Genomic DNA, 11,430 nt, shown 5'->3' on the forward strand with positions numbered 1-11,430 from the left:
AAGGCTGAGCAGCGGATCTCCTATATGGAGGCGGTGAAGAGAGTCGAAGGGGCAAGAGGCAACAGTGTTGAAGATGTGGCGGTGGATGCATTGCAACCAGTTGCTTGTGTTTTAAGTCAATCAAGTGGTCTGGATACACTCATTGGGAAGGTGGATTTTGAGGCATTTATAGCCACAGTGATTAAATGTACAGCAAAAATGCCTAAGAAGTCCAAAAAGCTGGATATCATTATATCTGCAGCCGAGAAGTTTTTGGGGCTGCAAGACTTAACGGCAGAAGCACTACAAGGACTATTGTTGTTAGGAAATGTCCCGCCCTCACAGGAGGCTTCTAAACCTGTGTTGGGACCTGATTTAGAATTAGTTTTTTTTAGAAAAGCAGTTTGATTTTGTTTAGTAATTTCGGTTTTGATATTTTATAATTTTTTTCAATAATGTTTTCCCTCTTGGGATCCTTATTATCTACCCGCTCAGTGGGTGGCGGAATCCACATCTAATTGTTGTGAACGCCATTCTACCATAGAAGAAGAAAAGTGATTGATGGGTGATTGACAATTTGAGAAGCTGATTGAGAGTAGACTCCTAACTCAGCAGGGGTTCCCACATGTTTTTTAATCTTTTTTGTTCGGCATACTTATAGTTCTCAAATTGTATATTATGTCACCATGAACATCATTAACCTGTTTAGGATAGGGGGCAGTATTTTCACGGCCGGATAAAAAACGTACCCGATTTAATCTGGTTATTACTCCTGCCCAGAAACTAGAATATGCATATAATTGTTTAATTTGGATAGAAAACACCCTAAAGTTTCTAAAACTGTTTGAATGGTGTCTGTGAGTATAACATAACTCATATGGCAGGCCAAAACCTGAGAAGATTGCATACAGGAAGTGCCCTCTCTGACCATTTCTTGGCCTTCTATAGCCTCTTTATGGAAAATAGATGATCTCTGCTGTAACGTGACATTTTCTAAGGCTCCCATAGGCTCTCAGAAGGCGCCAGAACGGGGAATGATGACTCTGCAGTCCCTGGCTGAAAAACAGTAGCGCATTTGGATAGTGGTCGATCTGAGAACAATGAAACGGGTGTGCGCGTGCACGTGAAGAGTCCATTTTACATTTTCAGTCTTTGAATGAAAACGACGTCTCCCGGTTGGAATATTATCGCTATTTTACGAGAAAAATCGCATAAAAATAGATTTTAAACAGCGTTTGACATGCTTCGAAGTACGGTAATGGAATATTTTGAATTTTTTTGTCACGATAAGCGCCGGCGCGTCACCCTTCGGATAGTGTCTTGAACGCAAGAACAAAACGCCGCTATTTGGATATAACTATGGATTATTTGGAACCAAAACAACATTGGGTGTAAACTAGAAGTCCTGGGAGTGCATTCTGACAAAGAACAGCAAAGGTAATCCAATTTTTCTTATAGTAAATCTGAGTTTGGTGAGTGCCAAACTTGGTGGGTGTCAAAATAGCTAGCCATGATGGCCGGGCTATCTACTCAGAATATTGCAAAATGTGCTTTCACCGAAAAGCTATTTTAAAATCTGACACCGCGATTGCATAAAGGAGTTCTGTATCTATAATTCTTAAAATAATTGTTTTTTGTGAACGTTTATCATGAGTAATTTAGTAAATTCACCGGAAGTGTTCGGTGGGTATGCTAGTTCTGAACGTCACATGCTAATGTAAAAAGCTGGTTTTTGATATAAATATGAACTTGATTGAACAAAACATGCATGTATTGTATAACATAATGTCCTAGGAGTGTCATCTGATGAAGATCATCAAAGGTTAGTGCTGCATTTAGCTGTGGTTTTGGTTTTTGTGACATATGTTAGCTTGAAAAATGGATGTGTGATTATTTCTGGCTGGGTACTCTCCTGACATAATCTAACGTTTTGCTTTCGTTGTAAAGCCTTTTTGAAATCAGACAATGTGGTTAGATAAAGGAGAGTCTTGTCTTTAAAATTGTGTAAAATAGTCATATGTTTGAAAAATTGAAGTTTTTGGATTTGAGGAGTTTGTAATTCGCGCCACGCCCTATCATTGGATATTGGAGCGGTGTTCCGCTAGCGGAACATCTAGATGTAAGAGGTTTTAACCTGGTAAGGCTGGCTGTCAACAGAATGTTGACCAAGCTCACCTTTGACCCCAGTAAGTACGTTGGCTCCCATTGGGACATTTACATAAAACACTTGGTTTGCCTAACTCAACATTTGACATTACATTTCAACAGACTGGTTAATTTGTCCTAGTTTCTCTAGATCAAGCTAGAATAGCAGCTGGTGTATGTTGACTACTTGCAAGCCATTATCAGTCTTCTGTAGTAAGGGGCACACACCATCTAGGACCCTCAAACTCACCTCTGGCCCTCAAAGCCAATTCCACTGCATTTTTTCATTGTTGCCCTCTAATCAGGGACTGATTTAGACCTGGGACACCAGGTGGGTGACATTAATTATCAGGTAGAACAGAAAACCAGCATGCTCCGGACCTCTTATGGTAAGAGTTAAATAGCCCTGATTTGGAATGTATAACTGTGATATATCCATTTGGCATGACAGGTTGCTGTTTCATGAGATGAATCTTGTCCTGGAGGCAGAGCGGTTTCGCTGGATGGGCCAGCTGCAAGTCAAAATTGGCTACTATTGTAAAAACGTTTTGGTCTTCAGGTTAGGGTTAGGCATAAGGTTAGTGTGATGAAGGTTAGTATTAGATTTTTTGACTTTGTGGCTGTGCCAGCTAGTGACCACCCTGCAGAGCTGCCTCCAGTACAAGAGTCGCTCCAATAAATGCCAACCTGCGTTGACGAGACAGTTTCCACTAAATCAGGGATATAAAACTCATGCCATGGATGGGCCAGTGTCTGCTGGATTTTTGATTTTGCTTTCAATTAAGCCCTAGACAACCAGGTGAGGGGAGTTTTACTAATTAGTGACCTTAATTCATCAATCCGGTACAAGGCAGGAGCGAAAACCTGCAGACACTCGGCCCTCTGTGGAATGAATTTGACAAGTGCACTAAATGATCATGCCAAGCTACATGCTAAAATCGTAGTGAAAACCAAGCGAAGAGACAGGAAGGTTTGATAATGCAGGAAAGTGAAGTTCTCTGCCGAATCTCTAACAACCAGATGTTCTGGTTTTCAGGTGAAATGGAAAGAGCCTGTGATGAGATAGTTGATTTTGGAGTTTAACAAGGTGATACCTAATGTAGCAGGCGTAAACGAAATGCCTGAAACTAATATTGATCCCCTACATCAAGGGTGTCAAACTCATTCCATGGAGGGCAGTGTGTCTGCAGATTTTTGCCCCTCCCTTGTACTTGATTGATGAATTAAGGTCACGAATTAGTAAGAAACTCCCCTCACCTGGTTGTGAAGGTCTTAACTGAAAGAAAAAAAGAAAAAACCCACAGACACTCGGCCGTCCATGGAAAGAGTTTGACCCCCTTGATTTAGGGGATCTATACTACCCTACCAAGCAACAGAGCAGTAACTGCTCATAGTGAAACTGAGAAGAATTACTTCAAAGTTGTTTTATTGTCCAGCCAAATGAATTATAGGCAGATCATTGGAGATGTGGTTATATATTGTCTTACGATGAGGTAATGTTTTATTCATATTGACCTTGACCTCTGACATGACCTATGATCCTAGACGGCAGTCACTGCCTTCTTGTGTTAGTATATTTATTTGTATGTGGCTGTCAGTGTCATATAGATTGATACTTGTATCAGCAAAGAACAATAAATAATTCCAAGGTTTACCATAGACACTACAGCCCAAAGCTCAGTGAAACCCAGGTAAATGGCACTAACTGACATGTGATGTCAGTTTCTGCCTTTTTCCTTGGTTTCACTAACTTTTTGCAGTTACTGTAAACATGAACCCCCATTTTCTCCATAATACAACACAATTGAGGCGGGATATTTGTCCACTTGATAAAGCATGTATTTAATGTATAAAAAATGTCTAACAAATTTTTTGACCAAATGTGGAGTTACTGCTCTTTTGCTTGGTAGGACAGTATAGTAGTTTCAGGTGTTTAGTTTACTCCTGCTACGTTAGGTTACCTTATGAGAGATAGCGTTGTGCTGCCTGTTAACATTTATTCTCATTCCCTGATTCACACCATGTCATCATTAAAGCCTCCAAGAGGATATTATCATAGTGTAAAAACTTAGGCACTGTCATGTTGCTCACAATGCACATTGGTTTAGTTATTTTTCAGTGAATCCAATCCTTGTCATAGCTCATCATCTCTCACATTACATCACGATTTTCCACAAATAAAGCATTGAGTTTGAAACAAATGTGTTATTGAATTATTGAGATTATTTCCTCAAGGTAAATGCTGTAGAACTCGAGTAACTTCCGGTTTTGCCATTTGAAACCCCTCTGGTTACTGGTCTGCCTCTCTAACGTCAAGGCTACCGCCAGCACTAATATGCCCCAGGTATTTGTTATGTTGATTACAAAAAGCATTTGACATCTTACGGTTTATGTGCTTTCCACTTCCTCATGTAGCTAAACATTTACTGGCAGGTGATTCAATGTGTAATTTGAATGTCATGACATTTGTTTTAACTTGATGATGAAACTGTTCTTTACAATAGGTATCACTATTCAAGATGTTTTAGACTTTTAGAAGGAGGGAGGGACAAAATACAGAGAAACGAGGATGGAAAAGGGGATAAAATATACTTTTGTATACATAGTGTATGTGGACGCCTCTTCAAATGAGTGGATTTGGCTATTACAGCTATTGTTGCTGACAGGTGTATAAAAATCGAGCACACCGCCATGCAATCTCCATAGACAAACGTTTGCAGTAGAATGGCCTTACTGAAGAGCTCAGTGACTTTTGATGTGGCACCATCACAGGATGCCACCTTTCCAACAAGTCAGTTCATCAAATTTGTGCACTGCTAAAGCTTCCCCGGTCAACTGTAAGTGCTGGTATTGTGAAGTGGAAACGTCTACGAGCAACAACGGCTCAGCCATGAAGTGGTAGGCCATACAAGCACACAGAATGGCACTGCAGAATGCTGAAGTGCTTAATGTACAAAAATCGTCTGTCCTTGGTTGCAACACTCACTACAGAGTTCCAAACTGCCTCTGGAAGCAGTGTCAGCACAAGATCTGTTCGTCGAGAGCTTCATGAAATAGGTTTCCATGGCCGAGAAACCGCACACAAGCCTAAGATCACCATGTACAATTCCAAGTATCGTCTGGAGTGGTGTAAAGCTCACTGGAGCAGTCGAAACCCGTTCTCTGGAGTGATGAATCACGCTTCACCATCTGGCAGTACAACGGACAAATCTGGGTTTGGCGGATGCCAGGAGAACGCTTCCTGCCCGAATGCATAGTGCCAACTATAAACTTTGGTGGAGGAGGAATAATAGTCTGGGGCTGTTTTTCATGGTTCGGGCTAGGCCCTTCAGTTCCAGTAAAGGGAAATCTTAACGCTACAGCAAACAATGACATTCTAGACGAGTCTGTGCTTCCAACTTTGAGGAACAGTTTGGGGAAGGCCCTTTCCTGTTTCAGCATGACATTGCCCCGTGCACAAAGCGAGGTCCGTACAGAAATGGTTTGTTAAGATTGGTGAGGAAGAACTTGACTGGCCTGCACAGAGCTCTGACCTCAACCCCATCGAACATCTTTGGGATGAATTGGAACGGCGACTGCTAGCCAGGCCTAGTCGCCCAACCTCACTTATGCTCCTGTGGCTGAATGGAAACAAGTCTCTGCAGCAATGTTCCAACATCTAGTGGAAAGCCTTTCCAGAAGAGTGGAGGCTCTTATAGCAGCAAAGGGGGGACCAACTCCATATTAATGCCCATGATTTTGGAATGAGATGTTTGACAAGCAGGTGTCCACATACTTTTGGTCATGTAGTGTAAGTGTTTAAAGATTATAACAAATGAAATAAAAAATAAAGTTCTCCAGTGAAGTGGGATTGTAGGGGTGTAAACTGTGTTACTCTTAGTCTGGTACAGTATAAACATTATATGGGTCCTTCTATAACACTTAGCAACCTTATCAAACAGCTCTACAAATATGCCACCTGCCAAGTGCAGTAGGTGAGAGAAATAAGCTTTTGTGCGTATGGAACATTTCTGGGATCTTTTATTTCAGCTCATAAAACATGGGACTAACACTTTACATGTTGCGTTTCATATTTTTGTTCAGTGTATAATATTATTGTGTGTGTGTGGGAGAGGGTGGGGTTATATCCTCCTCCCGTTAACGTTTCCTTCAAACGGGTTGTTTGTCAGATATAAATAGCTCATTAATAATTATTTCATGGGCGTTGAAAGCTTGTCCCAGGGCTATGTATATATATATATATATAAGGGGACAAAGTCTATGTTCAACCAAACTTATACTGTAGATCTACAGAGACATCATGAGAACCACTGCAGCCTTCCTATTGGTCCTCTGTCTCCTGGCCATCAGTCATGGTAAGTTACCATCATTTGAAATATTATTTCATAGGCAGCTCCACATTAAACTTGGAATTGATCATCAAGTTGGCTCCATAATTTCATCCTCCTTTTTGCTGGTGAATTCTACTGATGTGTCTTTGATCTGGTGTCTCCATAGCCTGGGACTGTCAGCCTGTAGTGGATATCAAGAATCTGATGCAGATCGATGCAGGACTGGGGCAAGTGGTTGCTACGGACACAAGTCAAATCCCCTACTACCTTGTAGGTGATAAATGGATCCGCATGCCTGGTTACCTGAAGCATATCACTGTAGGACCAGCAGGGATCTGGGGTATCAACCATGGAAACCTCATGTTCAAGTATGTGGCCGGTAATTTGGTTCAATTTGCAAGTAAGTGGAGAACATTACTCATTTATGAATCCAGAGGATTCTTAGCTTTTCTCATTACCATCAGGGTAAATTTTACATGTTTAACATTATGCCATTGTAAGTAATTTGGCAGTACTAACACATGTACAGTATGTGCTTCTTGTTTGCTTATCTTTGTGGTCTTCAGCTTTTACAAAGCAGGTGGATGCTGGGGGGGGGGCTTTATAGTGGGGGCCAACATGGACGATATTCCATTCTGTCTGGCAAGTAGTTACACACTTGGCTACAAGGGTCTAGACTCACCCCTTCAACGGATAAGGTTGCCAGGAGCTGTGAAGTACTACAGCTGCGGACCTTTTGCGTGCTGGGCAGTCAACAAGAATGATGATATCTACTTAATGAGTGTAAGATCTGGGAAAGAGTGTGAGAGCTGGAGTAGAGTAGTAGAGGATGGAGAATGTCAGTTATTTTAAAACTGTTTAATGTTATAACTGTTGAAATTGTCTTAAAACCCTGATTGGTTATATGTTTGTTTTCAGTATGTGAACAAAGACACCTGTCAAAACAAGGGGTGGAGTCACATTGATGGCAAGCTTTCCATGATTGAGGTGGCAACTGATGGTAGTGTCTTTGGGGTCAACTCTGCGGGTAGTGTTTATACCAGGTAAGGTTGCTACTGAACTATGTGTATGGTTCCACCCTTTTCCCCTCAACATTATTAACTCATTTGAAAATGACTTGTAACAATAACTTTTATTAATAAAGGTATATCATTATTATTCTCTCACAAATTAAAACAGATAAATACAATGTGTAAAATATAATCAGATCTATACTTAAAGAAATGTGTAGAAAGTTTATGGTAAAATTAGTAAGGGTTGGAAATCCTTTAAAGCTACAGTTTGACATCCCACCACTTGTTCTGGTAAACAGATGAGGTATGTAGCTATAGAAATGTAACCACTCTTCACAGATGGAGCTATGGATGCAAGGACAGATCATCCAAAAGAAAAAAACTACACTTAAAAAACTACAAGTGTAGTTTTTAAAACTACACTTAAAAAAAACATTGTTTACAAACAATTGAGTAAAAGCTTATATTTTGGCTTCTGATGCAGTTGTATTAAGCTCAACTGTCATTTATAAGTTATATTCTTAAAAATCAATGGCTATATACAATTAATAAAGTCCAAAAATGAGCCCTATTTAGTAAAAGACCAAGTGTCACACCTACTCCTGCTCTTCCTCCGCCAGGCTGCCCATCATTATGCACTCCTGCTTCCCTCGTCACACGCTACAGCGATTCATTGGACTCAATCACCTGTTTTATTACCTCCCCTATATCCGTCTTTCCCCAGCTCTGTTCTCCGATTCTGCATTAATTGTCGTATGTCATTGTGTTACCCGATTCTGACGCTGTTCCTGTCCTGTTCCATGCCTGTGCAAAATGAAATGTTCACTCTCCGTTCCTGCTTCTCATTATCAGTGTCAGTTCTACACCAAGTCCATATTATGGCAAGAACAGCTCAAATAAGCAAAGAGAAACGACATTCCATCATTACTTTAAAACTTCTTCAGGATCGGTGGGTCCCCCACGGGACGGTTGAGCTAAAGTTGGGTAATGCAATTAGCATGAGGTTGTAAGTAACAAGAACATTTCCCAGGACATAGACATATCTGATATTGGCAGAAAGCTTAAATTCTTGTTAATATAACTGTACTGTCCAATTTACAGTAGCTATTACAGTGAAAGAATACCATGCTATTGTTTGAGGAGAGTGCACAGTTTTGAACTTGAAAAGTTATTAATAAACAAATTAGGCACATTTGGGCTGTCTTGATACACAATTTTGAACAAAAATGCAATGGTTCATTGGATCAGTCTGAAACTGTGCACATACACTGCTGTCATCTAGTGGCCACCATCTTTACATCCCCTTGGAAACATAGATATCAACCAGATTGCAAGCAGCAAATGCATTATTATTCTTGTTCTACATGCCGATGTGACAATTCCTCCACCAGAGGCCAGCCGTGATCTTTCATGGTCTTTGCCCAAATGTATTTGCAATCTTTGCTAGCAAATGCGATGCTGTCTCCAATAATATTTCTACGTTATTTTTTATGTTTGTGGCGTCTCCACTTTCCAAGCGTATTCAGGAATAATTCCAAACGTTTCTCATAGGGAAGCATTGCATGGTATTTCTTGTTTTGATTCTTGCCGCACTTCCCCTCACCACTGCTTGTCAACAACATAAGCTGTATTTTCTTGACCTTGATTAAACATATCTCAAGGACACACGATTTCCTCCCTTTGTGTCGTTTGTTATTATTAGAGACAGAGATAATCTAAAGTGGGTGTTATTGTTCATAACCAATTGGAATCTGGGGCTGTAATTCACTGCACCGCATATGAAAGATAGTGTGGTGGTGTCTGTTTACATTTTACTTGGATAATCCAAAGTAGATGTTCAGTAGATGTTCAATAACATTTCAACTAACTAACCCTGAACCTAAAAACTTAACCCTTAGCCTAACCCTAAACTTAACCCTTATTCTAACGCTGACACTAACTGTAACCTTAACAAGCATTTGATTATCAACAGATGGTAATACTATCTGTAGATCATCTATATGGAGCTATCTAAATAAAGTGTGACCACATTCACCTTTATTCCTTGATTAACACCTTGTCATCATATATTAATATATCTCATATATTGTGTGCGTGCATGCATGTGTACGTGTTTTCCTGCCTTTTCAGGACTCCAACATCCAAACAATTCACCTGAATGTTCTGACAAGGTAGGAAAACCATAACTTTTTACAAACACACAACATGGGGGTGTAGCAGGAAGATCGGAATGCCATGAACCCAAAGGTTGTGAGTTCAAACCCCAGGTAAGGACATGTTGAATAACAATTACTGTATAAATGAACATGAACAATGTAATCATGTACGTCAGATATATAAGTTGAAAACATTGTATGTGAAAAGCACTTTGTGTGTGTTTGTGTAACCAGTTACACATACTTTTTGTTAGATGCCCAAATAAGAGTTGAATGAACATAGACAAGTTGAGCAAACACAATTTTGGGCCAACTAAACATTAAGTTCTGCTAACACTTTACCTGAAAAGTTGAGTAAACTAAAAAAAAGCCTTACTTAATAATAATAATAATAATTAGTTGAAACTACTTTATTTTTGTTTACCGTGTATATTTGACGGTCTCCCTAACATTTAGGATCTCCTTTAAAAACAAACCACACCCCTTTCTTCAACACAGAGACGGCATCACAGCCAGTAAACCAGAGGGCACTGGATGGAGCCATGGCTCAATGTGCATGCACATGAAGCATGTGAGAGCAAAATTGCAAGATTGTTATAATACTTTTATAGCATCAAATGGTTGTTTTATGCAGCAGAATAGGGGATTCTTATAACTATTGTGTGTGTGTTCTACTGAGGATGGGCCTCTGTGAGATAACACTGACAGGAGATTTACGATGTCTTTTGGGTGATAAAACCTAAAGAGACTGCATTCCAGAGTATGAGTTAATGTTTCTGTTCTATATGGTACCAGGGAGAGATGGCTCGGGGCCAGACCCTGGTCTCTACACAAAGATAACTGTTTTTACAGCAGATACTGTCTGCTGTGAATTATAAGTATCTTTCATACAAATCTTAACCTTGTGACCCTTTCTATGTAGGTTGAAAGGGGTGTATCTTGGCTATAAAATACCTTTGTACTTTTGTCTCGGGGCTCTCAACGAATCATCTGAGGGTGATTCGTCGACCAGCCATTGTTATCGTAGAGCACTCAAATCGATTCACTTTATGTGTGTGTGTTGTATTGACCTGCTCCCTTATTACTAAGTGAATAAAGATTTAGTTTAAGTATAACTCTGACTTGTGTGATAAGTTTGTCTCCTCATTTGATAGTAAAGAAATTAGCCACCACAAGCATATAACCTAAGACTTGGGCCATCTTTGGGTCATCTCTACGTCCGGTTTCACCATGCAGCGCATACAATAATAGTAATAAATTATTTATTTAGTTTATATATCGCTTTACATTATAAAATGGAATCTCACTGCTTGAAAAGCAAACAAACAGGAACAACAAATGATAAAACATTATCCTCTCATGTACAGCTGTCTGAGGAGTTGTAATGCTAGTCTTTTTATGCTGATCTAAGATATATTTTACAAAGTCAGGTTTATCTTTTGAGTCTCAAGTTGGCCAGTCATTGGTCACTTGAAATTAGAGAGCTCACATGCTATTACAGTGTCCAGACGTTTTGTTTGTGAGAATCTTTCATTCTAAAATGTATTTCTGGAACTATGCCTTTCCTGTTAATGGTGTGCTGGAATTTTTTTTATGTTTGTGCTTTTCTAATAACTAATTTTCTGTGTTCTATTCATGTGCTTTTCTAATAACTAATTTTCTGTGTTCTATTCATGTGCTTTTCTAATAACTGTTTTCTGTGCTCATGCAAGTGACTGACTGAAACAATTCTCACTATCAGTATAAGCTATTTGGCAGTATGCCCAGACCTTTGTTTTGAGAAGAAATTTCACTACACTCGCAATA

The 11,430-nt window shown here is 39.7% G+C and overlaps 1 pseudogene across 1 annotated transcript; it reads left to right on the forward strand.

The window, feature by feature from the left end:
* The first annotated feature begins 6,335 nt into the window (after positions 1-6,335).
* On the forward strand, positions 6,336-10,872 carry LOC106609755 (fish-egg lectin-like; annotated as a pseudogene). Its single transcript, XR_014392830.1, has 6 exons — positions 6,336-6,479; positions 6,622-6,855; positions 7,022-7,238; positions 7,374-7,498; positions 10,123-10,195; positions 10,801-10,872. The product of XR_014392830.1 is annotated as a fish-egg lectin-like (transcript).
* The last annotated feature ends 558 nt before the right edge of the window (positions 10,873-11,430 follow it).

Source organism: Salmo salar, chromosome 07 (genome assembly GCF_965601325.2).
Source record: "Salmo salar chromosome 07, fSalSal1, whole genome shotgun sequence".
Lineage (NCBI taxonomy): Eukaryota > Metazoa > Chordata > Actinopteri > Salmoniformes > Salmonidae > Salmo > Salmo salar.